This window comes from Phyllostomus discolor, chromosome 5 (genome assembly GCF_004126475.2).
Source record: "Phyllostomus discolor isolate MPI-MPIP mPhyDis1 chromosome 5, mPhyDis1.pri.v3, whole genome shotgun sequence".
NCBI classification, from domain to species: domain Eukaryota; kingdom Metazoa; phylum Chordata; class Mammalia; order Chiroptera; family Phyllostomidae; genus Phyllostomus; species Phyllostomus discolor.
The window spans coordinates 172555177-172574356 of record NC_040907.2 but is presented as its reverse complement, the minus strand read 5'-3'; the positions used below and the strand labels follow the sequence as shown (position 1 = coordinate 172574356).

At 64.0% G+C, this 19180-nt stretch overlaps 1 protein-coding gene across 1 annotated transcript in view; it reads right to left on the bottom strand.

Annotated features, from left to right (window-relative positions):
- The window catches only part of PTPRE (protein tyrosine phosphatase receptor type E), a 113711-nt gene extending 96463 nt beyond the window's left edge, over positions 1-17248 (bottom strand). Inside the window, exon 1 of the mRNA XM_028512362.2 lies at positions 16992-17248. The gene's annotated coding sequence lies outside the window, so the exon portion shown is untranslated. The remainder of the gene's footprint in view (positions 1-16991) is intronic.
- Positions 17249-19180: the final 1932 nt, after the last annotated feature.

Below are 19180 nucleotides of genomic sequence, written 5' to 3'. Positions count from 1 at the left end.
TCCTGACCTTGACCTCTGGCCTAGCCCTCAGGGCTTTGTGACGCTATAAAAGTTGGGCTGGAAAAAGGACCGTCCGAGCCAAATGCTGTGATTTTCCTCTGATGTGACATCATCGGCACAGCGGCTGTCTACCTAACCCCGTGGTCTCCAAACTGCCGGCTCAAGGCAGGCATTGCCAGCACGCACAGCGGGCTCGCTCCTGCCAGGCAGGACGTCTGCTGTTCGCCCAGCAGCCGTGCAGCGGGGGCCGGGGCTGCACACGCGGGGCGGGTCTGTCACACACAGAGGACGCAGCTCCGGGCACGCAGAGAGTAAAACCGTTACAGACACGGGAAAGGAAGCGGGTTGGCTCTGGAAAACCTCCAGAAGGCCGGATCGAATCCCTGCAGACCAACGACCGCGTGTGCCTTTAAAACCACTTAAGAAGTCGCCTTATCAGCGTGACGTTTCCCACTATTTCCTTCCTGCCCCGGAATGCCAAGCTCCAAGGAAACCGGCAGGCCTGTCGACAACAAACGTGATTTACTGGAGGAGGGATGAGCCAGGAAAACGCCAGATGAACAGAACGAGAGCAAATTGGAGGACGGTTTCCTGGTGGAATTAAAGGGACCTTAAGTCCCTTCAGATGCTGCCCGCAGTGGGTGGGGCGGATGCTTTGCAAACAGCACACGGGGACATCAGATGGCGTGTGGCCCTCCCGAATTAAGCGGCTTTGAAGTTTTGCTTTGAAGTTTTGGCTAATCTGAAGGGTACTGCTAATGCAATTTACAAATCTTGAATAAAAAAGCAGTTCAGGATTACTGTAGCTAAGAAATCAATATTCTCCCTAATAGTTTTTGTAGAGCAAATCAGTTTTCTTGGCCAAAAAATGATGATACTTGGTGTGCTTTATACCTACATACACTATAAAACACAGAAAAGCCATTTAAAAGGAATAAGGCCACAGTCCTTTAAACAATAACAGCAAGATAATAATAATAACTATGCTGACATGCTCCAGGCACACAGGAATTACTATTCTCTCCTCAAAGTAAAATCACATCCTCATTGCGACTCAGAGCTCCCTTTCTGCCCCTGCCCCCCCATGGACTTGGGGTCACCTGTGCTTTGCTGTAAATGGCTAACAGCACCCACTCAAAAAGGTTGCATACCGTGTTTGCCTTGGCTACATCTTTAATGCAAAGGCGGGGCCATCTCAGAATCCAGGCCCGGAAGGCAGGAGGCACACCCTGAGCTGCCGGGGTTCCCAGGCAGGGCCCTCCTGTCTCCTCGTGGCCACCCGGTGTCCAGGTCTGCCAGCCTGCCCTGCTTTGGGACTGCCCGAGGTGGCCAAACCCTCCAGCCCTCCCGCAGGCCAGCTCCCCGCGGGTGTGTGGGAGCCCGCCCCGCGGCGAGGCCGGTTCTGCTCGCCCACCTGCCTGTCCTGTGTGCCCCGTGGGGAGGCAGAGGCCGGGGCAGGGAGTGTACCTGGCATGAGGGGGCACCTGAGCGGCAGCCGCTGCTGACCTGTCTCTCTGTCTCCCGGTCCTGCTCTCTCTCCGTCTCTCTCCGTCTCTGCTGGCTTAAGGCGGCAGCCCCCCGACGGGTCCCCCTGCCTGCTGCGGGTCCCTCACTCCCGCCTCCTCTCCCTCCGTGGCCACCAGACTGCCGCAGACACCCCAAAGCCAAGGCTCCTGGCCCCAGCCCCGCTGTGGCCCCACCTCTGCACGCCCTTCCCTGGGGAAACGTGAGAGCAACCCTGGGAAATGAGACGAAATATTCCTGCCGTCACGGGAAAGCCTCTTAGAGAACAAAACAAGTGAACGTGAACGGAGACTTTTCCCAACGTGACTTCACGCAGGCGTAACGACTCAAAGTGTTTGCTTTTCTGCTCATTCGACTGCTGAATATGCTCAGGCTTAGACCGCCTGGCAGGTAAAATAAAGCAAATACAAGCTCTTAGGGCTTACGACGGCCTGCACTTCCTGCCAGGGGACAATCAATTACGGCGCAGGGAGAAAAAAAAAAAGCCTCGGTGCTCTGTTCCCACGCGGCATCAGGCAGCACGAGCAGATGTCCGTCCATAATGCTGTCCATCCATCCCCCTCACCGCGAGCGACGGGGATTCGCGGCGGCTGGACACTCCGCCCGAGAGCAGGCGCTGGAGAGCCTTGGTCGTTACAGAGCCGGTTAGGAAGTGATTGTTTGTTCTCTAAAAGAATTAGCTGCCCCACAAAAGGATTAGCTACAGATTTCTGAAGGTATTCGGCTCAGCCAGTGGATACGAACCGGGAGTCAAATTAACACGATCTTTCAGGAATATGCTAATGTTTCGGGTACTGGGTAGACCTGGGGAAAATCACCTTGAGCCCAGGACACACGGGGAGGGTGAGAGGCTGCTGTGTGGGGGCTCCCTCAGTGGCGCCCCTACACGGGCCGTCAGCGGTTCAGAGGGCTGCACCCCGCACCGTGGGGGGAGTCCCACCTGCTGCCCCACCCTCCACACACCATGCACCAACGGGCAGGGAGGTGACCCCGCCCCAGCAGTCCGTCCTACCCAAGACGCTGACCTTCGGGAGAGCCGGCGACCCGGGTGCCCGGGAGCCCTTCTCAGAGGCCATGGCTATGACGTGGCCCGGGGCTAGAGCTCCCCGTGGCCTGCACGCCTCCCACGCGCCTGCCCTTTTCTGGGCCTGGCTCTCCAGCCTTCCCGTCAAGTCCGAGAACTGTCCCAGCACCTGCCCGGGGCCCTTCCCTCGGTAAGTCAGCCAGAGTCGGGTGCCGAGGGGGATGGCTAAGAGCCATGACTCACACCTGCGGGATGACGAGAGCACGAGGGGGGGGGGTCCTCGCCGGCACCCCCTCTTTGGACAGGGCTGGTCACTCCTCTCTGCGAGAACAGGGCGAACCGGCGTGAGCGGCGGGCGGCGCAGAAAGGACAGTGCGTCTAAGTCCCTAAGTCCCGCAGGACGGACGGCGTGGCCTCTGCCTGGCCGTCTCCGGGCTCACTCTCCCTGGGGGAGGGGCGGGCCGCCAAGGCACGGGGACCACGCGGTCCTGGGGATGGGTCCCCGCGGTGAGGAGCTGAGGCCTCCTGCCCACAGCCGACGTCAACCGTGGAAGCCGCTCCCCCCCGCCACCCCGTCCCGGCCCAACCAAGACTCCAGGGGCGCTGGCTCCCGACGGGCGAGGTGGGGAAGTTGCCAGCACTGGTGTCGGGCCCGAAACCTCGGCCCGTGCTGACGGCAGCGTTAGCGCAGTCATGGGAGCAGCCCCCCACCCCCGGGAGGGCCAACGCATGTTTCCAGACACCCCAGGGCCCCCTGGAAGCCGCCACTTACAACGGGAGGCCCTGGTTTCTAGCAAGCTCAGCCACGGCTGCGCCAGTCCTGCACGGCTTCGGGATTTGAAGTCACACGTTACTGAGAGTTCTTAGACAAGGCGGAAGCGCCATTCTCGGTGGCCCAGGCCGGGTCTCCCACGTTCTGTGGCCCGATGGCCCCCTGCCACACCCCTCCCCAGGCAGGCCCGCAGGGCCTGCTCTGTCTAGGCTGGGCTGGGCCATCAACTCCTCCCTGAGCACGGAGCCAGGTGGGCGGGGAGACGGACCGACTGCAAGCTGATGAAATCCCGGGACAGGAACTTGTCTGTGACCCTCACCCGCCTTCCTCCGGCTCCAGGAAGGGGGTCCTGCCGGCGACCCTCTCAGTCACCCCACGGGGAGCACAGACTCTTTCCCCAGAAAAACACTGACAAGCTTCTTGCGTGGTGTCCTGTTCCTTTCACGCCACCGGTTTCCCAGAGCCATCGGCCACTTCACACCACGATGGATCTGACTCCTCACGAATCTCCCTACGGCACCGAACCCCCCGCCCACGTGCTCCCTGTCCTCCGGGCACGTGCCTGCTCTGCGGGACCTGGCAGCCCTCGAGCTGGGCTAGAGGGCGCGGCACACGCACCGGTGCGCTCTCTGCCCCTGTGCTGCTCGGTCAGGGGGCTGAGCTTCCCCCGACCAGAAATCGGGCAGCGGGAACAAGTGTGGGCGGGTGGGCGCCCCTCGGAGGGTCACCCCGTATCTCGGACTCATGCAGACCCCGCAGAAGGCACTGGAAGGAAAGCACCGTGGTCTGGATACCACCGCAGAGTAAGAGCGTGGCTCTGACACTGGTACCTCGGGAGAGCTTTTCTGCAAGTAGTTTTAGGGGCCCCTGAAACTACTGCACGAGGCTCTCAAGTCAGGAGCCGCAGGCCGCCGTTCCGTGACTCGGAGCCTCCCGGCCCTGCCGCACCCGGCCCTGGGCGTTACGGGTCCCCCCGGGCCTCCTCTCGTGACGGGACAGTTGACTGTCCCTTGGAGAAGAGACAACAACAGGGAGGAAACACAGCATTTCTTGGGCCCGCTTTGCCATTACTCATTCCAGAAGAATGGCCCGCCAGCCGCGCTGGCAGGGGCAGCCGCTCAGGCTGGGGAAGCTGCCAGGGACCCTGCGGCCCGCGCCTGGGGTCAGCGCCCTCCCTCCGCCCACTCGGGTGTCCGCGGCTGGGGTGACGGGCCTGCAGGAGGGCGAGCTCCATGGGGTCTGGGGTCTGGATAACGCGGCGCCGTGTGACGGGAGGGTGGGAGAGGGGGGAGGGGGTGGAGACGGGAGCTGGCAGGGGGCAGGGAGAGGACCCTAGGGGAGGACCCCACCGCCCTGCCACCGGCCCAGGGCCAGGCCCACGTGCTGCGGCCGGAACAGCGTGGCGGGGACCCGCGGCCACAAGGCAGATGGCACTCTTGAACAGAAGTTTCACCAGGTGCAGCCCTGTCGCCCGGAGGGGCAGCTGCTCGGCCACAAACCCCGCGGAAAGAGGGCCCCAGTGAGGACTCCTGGCTCTGAGTCTGCAAGGCCAAGTGCCCGGCACGCACGGCCGTCTCAGGCCGCGTGGATGACACAGGGACCTCAGGGGGCTCGTGACAAGTGTCCCAGGCCCACTCACCACGCAGGGCCTCCAGAGCCAGGCATCCCGGGGACTCCTGGGACTTGTCTGGGCTCAAATCCCAGCCCTGCTCTGCCGTCCCTGGGCCCGTGGGTCCCCCCGCTCTGGACGAGCCCACTGCTGTTCTCACGTCACATGGCTGTCCTCTCGGAACGTCCCCAGGACACACCCGGCACAGAGCGAGTGTGCCCCCAACACCGGCCACTAGCAGCACGGCCATAGCCGTCGCCCCCGAGAACGGGACCCCTGCGGGGGGCGAGGCGACCGTCTCAACGACGGGCGGGTGTGGGAGCCACACTCACGCTCTAACGCGTGTCCAGACCACAGGTATTCACTTCCAGGGGCCTCGGGCGGGTCTGCGTGGGCCTGGCGGCTGCCGGGCCTGGCTCTTCAAATGGTACTGGGTCACAGAAAGGGGTCAGAGGTGCACATCCTGCCGCCCCACCCTGGCCCCTGCAGGACGGAGGAAGGGGCCCCTGCAGTGGGCCCCTGTGTGCAGGAGTTCACTGAGGCATCTCCCGAGACCTGCACCCCAGGCCCGGCCCTGACTCCAGCCACGCTGGGCCTGCCGCTCTCACCTGCCCAGAACCACGGTCCTCACCTGCCGAAGCACCCAGGTGTGCCCCCAGGCCTTCCGGGGGAACCCTCTTTCTCATACCGCATGGTTTGGAGGTGGCTGCTCCCCCGGCTCCTGGACCGTCAGACAGGGCGAGCCCTGGCCACAGCGCAAGGGTGGGCAAAAGCCAGCCACCCCCACAGGCTCATCAGTGCCAAGGGGCTCGCTTGGGGGCCACATCAGCACCTGCTAGGAAGGGCTCTCTTCTGTGGGGGGCAGGGAGGGAAGGAGGGGGGTGAGCGGCTGCTGGGGGACCTGCAGGAAAGAGCCTGTCGGCCTGAAGGACAGAGAAGGCGGGGCCTTGAGGTCGGCGCTGACGTCTGCCTCCAGCTGTTCTCTGCAACCTGCAGTGACGTCAGTCATTGGGCCCCGGTGGCCTGGGACGAACCGGACCGTGTTTCCATCTCTCTCAGCCCTAAGCTCCCTGCTGCCCCGGAGCCGGGACCCCCACCCCACCCCGGGCACACGTGGTGCCGCACAGCTGCCCTGGGGGTCCGTGGGAGCAGGGGTCATCCTGGACTCAGGCACAGACTCTGTGGCGGACCTGCCCATCGATGGCACCTGGGTGGCTCCCCTCTGCACTGACACTGAGACCCCCTCCGGCTCACACAGGGCTCCGGCCACGTGGGGAGTGGCACCTCACCAGCTCCCTAGAGCACGCCCCTGGCTGGGGGCGGGGCACACAGTGGACCCCAAACCAGACTTAGGGCCAGCCCAGGGCTCAGCCCGGGGGACTCTGGTTTCTCCAGGGGGCTGGACCAGTATCGCGTACCCCTCGGGGACGAGCTCAAGGCTCAGGCTGCCAGACAGCGATCCCTTCTCGAATTCCCATGCACGCTCCGACCGTCCGGCAAGTCCACGCTGTTCACACAGTAACGCCCCCCACCCCCCGCCCACCACCCTGCAGCCATCAGCTCAGGACGGTCACCCTGGCAAGCAGAGCCACAGCCCCGCCCTCTGAGGCCAAACCTGGACACAGCATGCCAAGCCTGACCGCCCCAATGTCCAGGGCGCCAAACCCCGGAAGGAAGCGCAACCCCTGTAGGACACAGCAACCGCCTCCGTGCTGGACAGGGGAACACCCGTCACAAAGTAGAACCACCAGGACCACGGTCATCGGTGTCTGCCGGCACTGCCCACCCCTTCCGCCTGCGCGCTTTGCCGAGCGAATCCCAAACCACCGCTGACGAAAGCACACTGCACACAAAGCCCGCCCAGGGGGCTGCCTTCTAGGACACCCCCCGGACACAGCTGCCGAGGCAGAAAGCACGCTCTGAGGATGGGGCTTGTGTGACCGTGCCCGTGCCGGAGCAGGGGAAGGACGGAGGGTTGCAGGGAGGTGTGACGTCTCATCTCCGGGCCCTGCCGGAGTCAGAGCGCACATCCCCTAAACCCCCAGAAAACCTCGAGACGGAAGCAGACCAGGGGCCTCCCACCCAACACAAACAGCGTGTCTGTCAGCCACGGGACAGGGGACGAAGGGGTCAGTCCACTCGAGGAAGCAAGGATGAGAAGGACCGTGGTCCGGGAGCATGGGGTGTGGCCCTGGGTGAGGCTCGGCCACCCCCCACCCCCATTACAGCCGGAACGCACGTGCCTCTAACTAGAGAGATCGACTACTTCGCCAGCCTTGTCCGAGAGCCCGCCGCTGACGCAAAGAGTCAGGACGGGGCTCTGCTTTCTGGCCGAGGGAAATCGTGGCACGGAGAATGCCCGTCTCATCACCGTGAAACACAGAGGAAGGTGACTGAGAAAACTGGAAACGAGGAACAGCGCTTTCCTTTCTCGTTGGCGGTGAGAAGTTCAAGGGCGGCTCTGCCGTGTGCAGGGAACTCAGTTCCCTGAGCACAAACACCCAGCGGGGCGGAGCCGAGTCTCGGGTCAGCCCCGGCTCCGCTCTGCCCGGAAAGGCCCTCCTGGGTCGCGCTGGGTTAGTGCAGTGAAGGGAGAGCATGAATTCTTAATGCCATGCAGTGGGGGGGTGTGGTTGTCATCTCTGACCCCTGCGACCTTCCGGGGCTGTTTACAGCCCAAGCTGTCGCCGCTCCAAGTCCCCTCCCCCGATGGAGACAGAACTCGTGTTTCCCATCAGAGAGGCCAGTTCGCTGTGCCTCGAGGAGAGGGTCTCCGTGAAGCCCACCGAGAGGCGAGCAGTCGGCGACAGTGCTCACGGGCTAGTGGCTTTTCCTCGGGGCAGCCTCCCCCCTGACTGGGGCTCTGTGTGTGTTTCCCCTGGGGTGACAGGGCCACCGGCCAGGATGCTGAGCGGGCCAGGGCTGGCCACCAGCCTCAGCCACGCCTTGGACTTGGACAACGAGACGGGCATAAGAGACCTCAGCTCTTTCAGCCGTGCCCCCTTGTCCACCCCTTTAGTGGCTGTCATTGCTTCCTCGCGGATCTTCCCCATTTTAAATGAAACTTTAGCCCTGGCTGGTGTGGCTCAGTGGATAGAGCGCTGGCCTGCAAACCAAAGGGTCCCTGGTTCGATTCCCAGTCAGGGCATAGGCCTGGGTTGCCGGCCAGGTCCCTAGTAGGGGGCACACGAGAGGCAACCACACATTGATGTTTCCCTTCCTCTCTTTCTCCCTTCCTTCCCCTCTCTCTAAAAATAAATAAATAAAAATGTTTAAAAGGAAACTTTAAATGTGGTTCTCCAAGCTAGGCTGAGGTCTTTAAGACGAGCACCATGGATGCCAGAGAGAGCAGAACGCCTCCCAGTCTGTGCCTGCCACAGGCCCGCGGTGGCCATGTGAAGCTTCGTGAGCCCAATCCCACCACACGCCCCGAGAGCCGGCTTCTGGGACAACGACAGAAGCCAGCACTCAATGAGTCTTTCCGCGCTCTCTTATCAGGAGTGCCGCCCAATCCCCACGCACGTACGTGGTAACCGAGTTTAACAGAAAGAATGGCGAGCCGTTGGCACGGGGCGGCACGAACATTGTCGCCGCCAGTCTCAGGACGGAACACTCCCTTCGTGGCTCACTGGGGCAGGGTCTCCCCACAGAACAACTGTCCCCGCGTGGCATCTCCACTTGGCGCCCACCCCAAGTCAGCCCCAGACCCGGGTCGTCAGCGTCCTTTAAACCTGTGCCGGGTCCCGCCGCATGCCCGTCTCCCTGGCTGAGACTGAGGGGCCTTCCATAGATAAGACTCTCTGGAAACTGTTCTAAACCAAAGCTGTGCACCCCGGCATTTTCTATGGAACGAACCCACAGCTTTTCTCACGCCCTCAGAGGGGCCCCCGGCCTCTAACATGTCCGGTCCTCCCGGCCCACCAGACGGCACCAGACCCCGACAGGCGTTTGGAGGGCCCCGCCTCCTCCCTGGTCCCTTCATCCCCATCCCGGGCTCGGCTCCACCCAGACACCTGCTCTTCCCAGGCGGGGCGTGCTACCTGTGCTGCTGACCAGGTGCACAGAGGCCCCTGGTCTAGAATGTTCTGGCCCTTCTGGCTGACACGAGAGCCTCCAGGAGAATCCCGCCTGCTCTATCTGGTGAAGCCCCTCCAGGCCCCTCCCCCTCCCCGTCAGCAGCCCCGCCCACCCCCTGCGGCGGCATCATACCTAATACACCCTGAGAGTGACTGCGTCTGCCCTCCCGAGGGCCTGGGCACCCACAGCACAGCCTCCTGACTTCTTTTTGGTAATTGCAGTGGTGGATGTATACCGTAGGTGCTCAATAAATGTATAACATTTCCATTTCCTTCGAAATGCTCTCACAGACTCTTTTTAAACACTCCCCACGTTTGATGGAACCCAAGAACCGTTCTTTGAAAGAATATCATTGGCAAGCTGCAGGCAGGCCTGCCTTGGCACGACGCAGTGCAAAAAGCATTAACTCTCGGGCGCTTGCATTGTTGTATGGCGTCGGGCCCAAACCGGGACTCTGCTCAGAGGAACGTACCCGGGCAGGCGGAGGGTGTCTCCAGCAGAGGACGGAGCTGGGCTGATGTTCGCGGCCCCGGCAGAAAGCGGTTTACGGAATTACGGATGCACTCACTGGAGCGCGGCCCCGGGCCGCGGGAGAGAGAGGGCTGTGTCCCCCCCTCCTCTGACCCAAGGCCGGGTTTCGGTGGCCGAGGAGTTTTGCGTCCAGTCCTGCAATACGCAGCTGCTGGTGAGACGGAGGCCACTTGAGAGGCGGGACAAGCACCGGCCAGAAACCCAGCGCCGACAGCGAGCAACAACCCCAGCAGGAACAGCGCGGGCTTCGCGAGGCCCCGGAATCACGCGGCTGCAGGGGGGAGGGTCTCCTCCGCACGGGCCCCAGAGCGCGGGAAAGGTCGCGGGGGTTCGCTCTGTGAATGCGAGAGGTCGGGCGTCGTGTTGTCTTTGGAAGGGCGTGCGCGTGTTTTCCAGGCGTGACAGCCGGCGCCCTGGGGCGACCTTTTGTTACCCAGAACTGAGTTACTGTAAGTCCTTGGAACCCTTGGGTGTAGCAAAAGGGCACCGAGGTGCTGGCATTTTGTTCATTCACACCGACACGCCCTGCCATTACCCGAGCCCCCCCCACCCCCCGCCCCACTGCTGCCGCCGGCACCCGTCATCCTGAGAGAATTTCTGTTCCGGAGACTCGGGGATGTCCGGTGCTGAGTGTCACTCCACACGCTGACATAAGCAAGCACATGCCACCCCTCTGCTCTCCAAAATTGTCCCGGGCCATGCAGGGGCCCAGGGCCTGGAAATCCATCCATCCTGGGTTCGAAGGGAATTTGGGGATGATGACGGCTCTACCTGGAACCTTAAGCAAACTAAGTCACTGGGGCTGGAGGGCCTGCGGCAGGAGCTAGGGCTGGTGACGGATGCTCTGGCGGCCTGTGTGACCGCGGGGCCCCTACAGGCAGGCCTCCGTGTTTGCCACGAAGCTCCACGGCCCCAGCACCCCTTCCCCTGCACCCCCTTTTCCTCCTGTAAACACCCCACCCCTGGGCCCCCGGCCAGGTCGTGAGCATGGCTGTCTCAACCCTTTCTTTCCCCCCCAGTAAACCCTTTTGGGGGATGAAACATCCAGTCGATGTTATTTCCAACGACAGAGTCCTTTTCAGCAGACAAACACTGGGAGGTGGGGTTTCAGCCTCCGAGAGGCTCAGTCCATCTCTCTCTCCCTCTCTCTCTCTCTTTCTCTCTCTGTCTCCCCCCACCCCCATCTCTCCTCCTCTGTCTCTGCCTGTCTGCCCATCCCCATCTCTCTGTCTGTCTTGGTCTCTCCCCCCTGTCTGTCTGTCTGTGTGTGTCCCTCTGTCTCCCCACCTCTCCCGCCCATCCCCCACTCTCCCCTCCACATGCAGAGCGGGGCGGAGCTGGGCTGGAGATGGGGGTGATCCGAGAGGAGCTGGACCATCAGCAGGAAGAGGCTGTGCCGAAAACCGACCTCTCATCCGACTCCATCGGCAGGTCTTCCTGAAACCTGCAAATGTGCCGAGCCTTCCGCAGGGGGTGGGGTACTGTACCCCCCCACCCCCGCTCCTAAAGACCCTCCTGTCTCATCCCAGAAACGCCCAGCCTTGCACTGCAGGTGTGCTCTGTAACTCGTGGGTCGCTGCCACGTGGCTCAGGGCCGGCCAGTCCTGGGAAAAACTGGGGTGAGGAACCTGTCCCCTGGTGTCCCCGAAGCCCCTCTGAGCCCTGCTCCTGCTGTGCCCCCCGTGCCCGTCACCCTCAGCCCCCAGCAGGAAGTGAGGCGACACCCGACTCAAACGTGAGCACCCCCGGAGGACAGCCCTTCCCAGGGACGGATGTCCACCCGGGCCCTTATCTCAAACAACGGGATGAAAGCGTGACCCCACACCCAGGATCAGACACACACACAGGCCGGTGGGGGAGGCGGGGGAAGCCGCGGGACCTGAAGTCATGCAGGTGCCTGTCCACCTTTGAGGCTGGCCCTTCTGAGCCGAGAAGAAAGGGAGGCAGGGCTCCAGGAGTTAACGAGGAGCCTGCCGGGACAGGCACTGCCACGGGCCCAGCTCCGCTCCCCAGGGCACGCCCAAGCCTCTGGGGGCACTGGGGCGTGTCGGCACAGGAGCAGGGCTGAGCCGCACTGCAGAGTGGCGGCCAAACTCCGCTGGGCTGACCCTCCATAAGAGTCCCGTTCCAGGGCCACCGGGTAGCACGCGGCTCTTCTGGAGGGCCGGCCAAACAGAAGATGCTCAGTGCCACGGTCACGTGCGGTGACGCGCCGTAATCAAGTAGCTGTGAGACAGCACATTCTAAACCCTCAGCAAGGAAGAAAAATGGAACTAATTTTCTCCCCGGTGCAGAAACTGGACACTACGGTCCAGCTGGGAGCATTCGAATAGATGGAAGGACATTAACCACCCGAAGTGCTTCTGCATTCACGGGGTGGGGGTTCGAGGACTTGCCCTGGGGACAGACCTCATGTGGCAGAGGACACATCGGTGCTCGGACCCCTGGCGCCTGGGACTCCGACCCTGATCCCTCGGCTCCCGGTGTCAGAGCCCGAGGCCTGGGTCTCCACGCACCTCCCGCCACAGTGCAGCCACCCGAGGGCCCTGTCTGGGCAGGGGCACTGTCTCCATCGGGACGGGGAATCAGAATACCCCATCAGAACTGCACTTGGCTACCTGATGCGCCATGTAGTCATGGGCTGCATTAACTGGACATTGTTGATTATATTTGAAACGTTTAAAAATAGACATCCTTTAAAAATATTTGTTTGGCCCTGACCGGTGTGTCTCGGTCCGTTGGAGCATCATCTCATGAACGGAAGGGTCATGGGTTCGATTCCCGGTGCGGGCACATGCCTAGGTTGCGGGTTCGGTCCCCAGTCAGCGCCCCAGTCAGGGCAGGTGTGGGAGGCAGCTGACGGAAGCTTCTCTCTCACATCCATGTTTCTCCCCTCCCTCCCTTCCCTGCGCTCTGCAATCCATGGGCATGTCCTTGGGGGAGGCCAGACAAAATGTTATTTGGCCCTATTTCACGGGGAATCGATATAAAAGGACACGTGTATTGTTTTCAGGGAACACACGGGGAGCGTTCTTTATTTCGGGAGCGTAACCAGCCCCTTTGAAGTGTTTGTGCCGTTGAGGGAGAGACAGGAGGCCCACGCGTCTGGCTACAGGCCCTGCTGCGGAGTTCAAAGGGGCTGCGAGCCACTTCAAAGCTTCCTAGCGCAGCACCTGGAGGGGCGGGCCTGGGCGGGCCAGGTTGGGGGGCAGGAGCCAGGCCCCAGAAGAAAAGGAAGCTGGCTCGGTAATCCCCGGGGCAGGGATCTCCCCGCCGGCACTGGTGGGAGCCCCCCACCCCCACCCCACACCTGCGTCTGCAGGGCCAGTGCAACTCAACCAAGCCCTTCCCTCAGTGGGTGGGGGGGCTGACCCGACACCCCGACCACCCAGCATTTTATCGGGAGCCGTGGCTTTGGAGAAAAGTACAAGTGACAAAGCAGGAAGTTAGCCCTCCAAAGGAAACATTCGCTACATCTGGGGTCAGCATCTGAAACGCGATGAAGGTACCCAGGAGCGTCGTCTCACTGCGGGCGACAGGGCCGGCACCCAGGGCGGCTCTGGAGAGGGTCGTGGCCTGGGGTCCAAGCCCAGGAGAGCCGTGGGTTTGGCCGCGCACAGAGCCCCAGCGCTGCCGGGACAAGCCACGGAGCAGGTGCCGTCCGTCAGCCCACCGGAGCGGGAGCAGGAGTGGGCTCAGAGCTGACCTCGCCTCTCTCTTTGGGGCTGAGGAGCCTGAGGTGCTGAGGATTCCAGGGTGGCCTGTGGCTCTGCAGCTCTTATGGTCCAGTCTGGGGACTATCCCACGGACCCTGGGTTCCCACGGCTGGTGTGAGCCCACACCGCTCCCCGGTGCCGGGGCTGGCTCGCTCTGGTGCCTCCTGGCCCAGACCCTGGTTTAACGCAGCCCCCGAGCCCAAGGTGAAGGGCATCGACGCTTGCGTCTGTGCCTCATCAACCACTCCAACTCTGAGGAGCCAACGGTGCGTGTCAAAGAATGGATTTGTTCCACTCGGGGCACAGCGAAGCAGCAACCTCCTCATGAGACTGAAATACTTAGTCGTGCAAAATTTGCATAATCACTCAAATTATGCTGCAAAAAAATAGAGTGACCTAGCCTGCCACGCCACGTGGACCTGACCCAGCAGTCTGGGTGGCGTGCAGAAGGCATCGACCCATCCACAGGGATCTTGGCTTTGCTCATTTATCTGTTCGGACTTCTCCGGTTCTCCCTGAGGTTCACAGGCCCTGGCGTTTCGGGGGCGCGCTCACCGTGGCTCACTGAGTGCCAGGCGTGTGCCTCGCACTAGCTACGTGTCATCGGCCACTCTCCCAGCAGCTGTGAGAGGGGCAGATTGTCGCTACGGTGGCAGGGAAGACCACACGGAGGCGTGGATCCCGAGTGGCTTAGCCCGAGTCACAGGAAGCCAGGATTTCGGTGCATCCATACCCGAACCCCACACCCAGACCCTCGGAGACACGCCTTCCGCCCTAAAAGCACTGGCCACCTGGGCGCGCAGAGAAACCATCTGAACAAGCCACTGGAAGTGAAAATGGAACCAGTAGAGGCTCCGGGGCAGGCACAGAGAGGAACTACAGCCAGAGAGATTTTCTTAGGCGGGGGTGGGGTGGGGGTGGGGATCCGGAGGCTGGTGCAGACTGAGACACTGGAGGTGGGCCTGGGGGCACGAGTAGAGGTCCCTGCTTTGGAGATAAAGGGCTAAGAGGCTCAGAGCAGGGGCCTGAGCAGGCTCCACCCCCCGAAGGTCTATCGGGGTGTCTTCAGGGCATACCCAGACCTGGGCTCACCAGGAGATAGCGCTCCTGAAGCCTGGAGATGCCCTTGGAACGGCCAGTGTCTCCCTGGCGATAATCCCACGCGAGAAGGCCAGTCTTTATCCTAATGGATACATTCGTTCCTGTTTTGACAGCAGCACCTCGGTCAGGACGCCTCAAATGTTCTAAATGAAAAGGACGCGTCGAGGAGGGGAGGGCCGGGCCCCAGTGTGCCTCCTCGCTGCCCCCAAGCCCGCCTGTGGAGGAGGTCCCGGGGGGGTGGGGGGACCCTGCGGCCCAGCGCGGTCACTTCAGCAGACGCGTGCGTGCGGCCTCTCCCGAAGAGCTGGCCGTGGGACCCCGAGACAGACCCCTCCCACCGCTCCACGGCGCCGTTCAACCTCCCGCGCCAACGAAGATGGATGGTCGCCCCCCAGCACACCGGCACCCGCTAAAAATACACCCGCTCATCTGCTCCGGCAGACTCGCACCTAAAACGTCTGGCTTCCTCGCTCGACCGTCTGCCCGAGGACAGCTGCCTGCCGCGCGCCCACTGTGGGGCCCTGGGCCGGGCGCTGAGGACACGGCCCGTCCTTAGGGGAACCGCAGGCGGGCGCACGTTCGCACCGCAGGCTGCGAGCCGGCACCCGCCGTGGATAAAGAGAATACTGGGAGGGTGTGGGGCTGAGCAGGCAGAGACCACACAGTTGATTTGGGGCCTGTTGAGTGGGGCGCCTCTGAGGCCCAGGAGGGGTGTGGAGGGGGCAGCAGCTGGACACGGGACTTGCAGGGGGCTGGTCTGGGCCAGAAGGGCACCTCGGACGTGGGAGCGGGGAACTTTGGGGGAAAGGGTACCGGGGCCAGTGGTGGTGGAGGTGGGGACAGAGCCGGGTGGGCCACTGGAGGCATGGTTTGGGGGCGGGGGTTGACCAACTGACATTCACATTTCAACTCCATACTAACCCCTGTCAATGACAGCTGATCCCTCACACATGCACCTGCACCACGGCACCCACGCACCCCCATCCGCACCCCCACGCTCCCTGCGGCCCCTCCCAGGGCTGAGGGACTTTCATGCGGACTCCCCGGGGCCGTCCTTCCGGCTTCCGTGGAGACACGGGCCCAGGGAGCTCGGCTCTCTCAGCCCGCCGCCCCCGCACGGGGTGAGATGCGGCCTCGGTGCCTGTGGTTTTACACCTAAAAAACGTCCGGCTTCATCCCACAACCCGGCCTTCTCAGAGACAAATCCAGTCCTGACCTCACGTGGACACAGGGAGAGCCCGGTCTGGAGGAGCGAGGGCGCTGATTCACCGGCGTCACCGACTCCAGGAAGACCTCTGCCCCTGGCGGAGGTCACGGGCAGACTCGGGGCCGCCAGGGGCCTTCTCTCTGACTGGGCGGCCCCTGCCTCACAGGCTGCCTGTCACCACAGGGCCTCTGGCTCCCTGCAAGCTGGGGGCCTCTGCTCAGCAAGTCCAGGCCCCTCCCTGTTCTCACACAGAGCTCTGCCCCATACCAGCCTGGGCCACCCGCATGCATGTACCCCAACATTTCTGCCTGCCTTTGGCTTCGTGCCCTGGTTTTGCAGCTGCAACCCCCTCACCTCCCAACACAGAGTTTACACAGGCGTGGGCCTTTATTTTGCAGAGTTCGCCCACCTTTGGGGCACAGAAACGCCCAGGCACCCTGGGTCAAAGAGCACCCGAGGTCGAGAGCAGGCTGGACGCATACACCATGGCTCTGAGACGTGGGACCATCCTTCGCTGGTGCGCACCCATCTCCCGCTCCAGAGTAAACGGACGCCCACTCTGCCTTCCTGGGTTCGGGGGCTGGGACTCTGAGGCAATGGTCCTCACCCAAGGCAGGCAGTGTCACCGTCTGATATTTCTAGAAAGGCCTGCCTGGCCAGGAAGGAATTTAGGTCAGGCCAGCGGGTCACGCAGGGCTTGGCTCTGCCTCTCCATCCTGTGGGCTGTGGTCGGGCGTCCCCAGATGGTCCCGAGGAGCCGGCGGGCTTGGCACCGCACTGACCGATCAGCCACAGGTCACCCCTGCCAGGCTGTACGTGGTGGCAGTCTGCCAGAGCCAGCAGGGCCTGCTCCCTCCCGGAGCCCCCAGCTGCACCCGACTTGGCTCCCCCGCCCGCCCGGAGGGCACGGGGCGAGGGACCACCGGGCAGCATCCCAGCTGCCGCTCCCGCCCCTCCGGAGTTGGCGCAACTCCGAGACACTTTCTCAAAAGGCTCCTGTCCGGATCCCGGCGAGCGCGCAGCCCCAACACACCCGCAGGCATCCCCGCTCGTCTCGCCAGCTTCCACACACGTCCCTGTCGCCGTCCCCCTGGCACCGCTGCCACCGGCAGACACACGCTCTACTGGCCCTTTTACCCAGAGCCAGCGCGAGAGCTGCCGATGTGTCGCCAAGTTGGGCTGCGGGCTCCGGGGGCCAATGCCCCGGGTCGCGCGGTCCCCAGCCGCTGGAACCCGGCGCGCCGCGGGCCGGCAGGGACCCAGCTCGGGGACCCGGCACCCCGGCGCGGCCCCTCCCTCCCGCGGCGGCGGCGGCCGAGGCGGCGTCCCCGGCCTGTTCCGGCCGCCCTGGGAGCACGGCTACCGGGAGGGGTGCACCCGCCCTCCCGCACCCCGCCCGCACCCCGCCCGCACCCCGCGAGCGCGCTCACCTCGGGGGGGCCGGTGCCGGGGTGCCGATCCCGCAGCCGCGGCGATTCCGCATCTCCCGGGCGCTCGCCCGCCGCCCTCTGGGGCGCCCTTCTGGCCCCGCCGGGCGCGAAGGAGGGTCGCGAGGACGCGCAAAGGCCGCGCGCTCGGGGCGCCGCCCCCTGCTGCCCGCACCCCAGCCGCCCGCCTCCCGCAGCGGAGCAGGAAATTTGTCCGGCTGGTCCCGCCGCCTCCTCAGCTCCTGCTCGGGCTCGGGCTCGGGCTCGGGCTCGGCGGCGGGGGCGGGGGCCCGGCGCTGCGAGGAGCGGGGGCGACGCCTGGTGTCCGGCGCCGGGAGCGCACCCGCGCGCCCTCGCTACCTGCGGCCGCAGCGCCGCCGCCGGGCGGGGAGGAGGCCTGAGGCTCCCAGCCACCCTAGAGGTCCCTGACGTAGACTGGTTCCCCTATCCGGAGACCGGAGCCGGGGCGCACCGTCTGGACCCGGGAGCGCAAGGAGGGCGTCAAGGTGTGACAGGCTCTACTCCAAGCGGGGGAAGGCCCTTCCCAGCCAGCCTTGGCCCTGGGCACCCCCAGGAAGTGGCCCTGCCGGGGTCATGCGGTCAGTCCGGGGCGCCCCAGCCGGCCCCTGGTTGACAGAAGTAGGGGACAGGGAGCTCTCCCAAACCTGTGTCCCCTCCGAGTAAGCGTGCCCGCTTGTGGGTGTTGGAAAGGGCTCCCTGTCATGGAGGCTATTAGACCTGCCAACGTGAAACACACCTGCTGTGTTCTGGGGCTGCTCCCGGTGGTCCCTGTAAGCTGTCTGGGGAGGCGTTAGGGTGAGGGAGACCCCGGCAGAAGGGCAGAAAGGATGTGAGTTGGGCCACCTCGGTGCCGCACCGCCCCCTGGGTCCGCGGCGGGCCTGGCCAGTCTGCGGAGGGATATCATCACCTCTCTCCGCGGGAGCCTCACTCGTTAGGGCTTGTGAGTGGCAGGTCGGCTGTCACCACGCCTTGGGTCACTAGCCACTGACAATTCCCGGGACACGTGGGGGACGGAGCCGCACACCCCAAAGACAAGAGCAATGGGCGCCGACCGGCTGAGGCCACCACAGATGACCTGCCCACGGCGCCGTGTCCTCTCCGGGGGTGTGAAGAGCCGAGAAACCCGTGGAGAACTTGAAGTCGACCTCCCTTCCACCGGAGCATGCTGTCCCCGGGGGGCTTGTCCAGCTCCAGGGCTTCCAACACTGCCCGAGGGCAGGGAACCCAGAAAACACGGCCCCCCAGATAGGGGGTGCTCCTCGCCAGGCACTGGCCCTGCTGGCTGTCTCCGAGGCGCAGGCCCAGCTCCCCCTGCCGCCCACCTCGCTGCTGCCTCTGGGCGGGCTCCAAGTCCACGGCCCTCCAGCTGCCCGGGTCCCCCGGACGTGTGTCCTCCTCCCCGGCCCACTGCCTTCCTCTCTCTGCTGGGGGCCCCCCCCCCCCCCCCCCCCCGCCTCAGCCTTTCCCAAATGACCCCTTCTTCGCACACCATCGGGGGACCCTCAGAACAAAACCAGGTTGGGCCAGCAGCCCCACCCCTGAGAGCCTTCCCTGGGTGTCAGAGACAAGCGAGTCCCAGCGGGGGTCGGGGGTGGAGGGTGGGGAGTGGGCGGGTGGGTCTTCCCCCTCTGTACCTGCCCCCACCTTCTTACAGACGCTCTGGACTCTCTCGAGGTGTATCCACCTCTTTGGTGCCCGCCCACCCCTTCCGCCCCCCCTGCCCCTCCCTCAGCGCTGTGCGCTCCCAGACTCAACTCCCCCCCCCAACCTCTCCTCCACCACCTCTCCCCCTAGAGCTTTGGACACAACCCCTGGAGCCAGGAGGGCTCAGGGGGAGCCTGTGGGCGGGCAGATGAGAGGAGGAGCGGCCCCAGCCGGCAGCGCCAGGCAGCCCAGTCTCCCTGGGCCCCAGCAGGGCAGGCAGCCCCCTCTGAGCGGCCCCCAGAGATCTCCTGGGTGGGGGGGCCAGGTAGCTCAGTGACGTCACTCAGCCCTGGGTTTCCCCGGGGCGGGGGGGGGCAGCCTGCAGGGCCTGGCTTCTGGAGGGGAAGGGCCTCACTTCAAAGCTCCGGCGAGCACAGTTCTGCGTGTCGCTCCCGCGGGGACCCAGGAGAGAGCCACCAGGTGCCCTTGTCAGGGGTCTGCTGCTGGGAAGTCCGCAGCCCTGGTG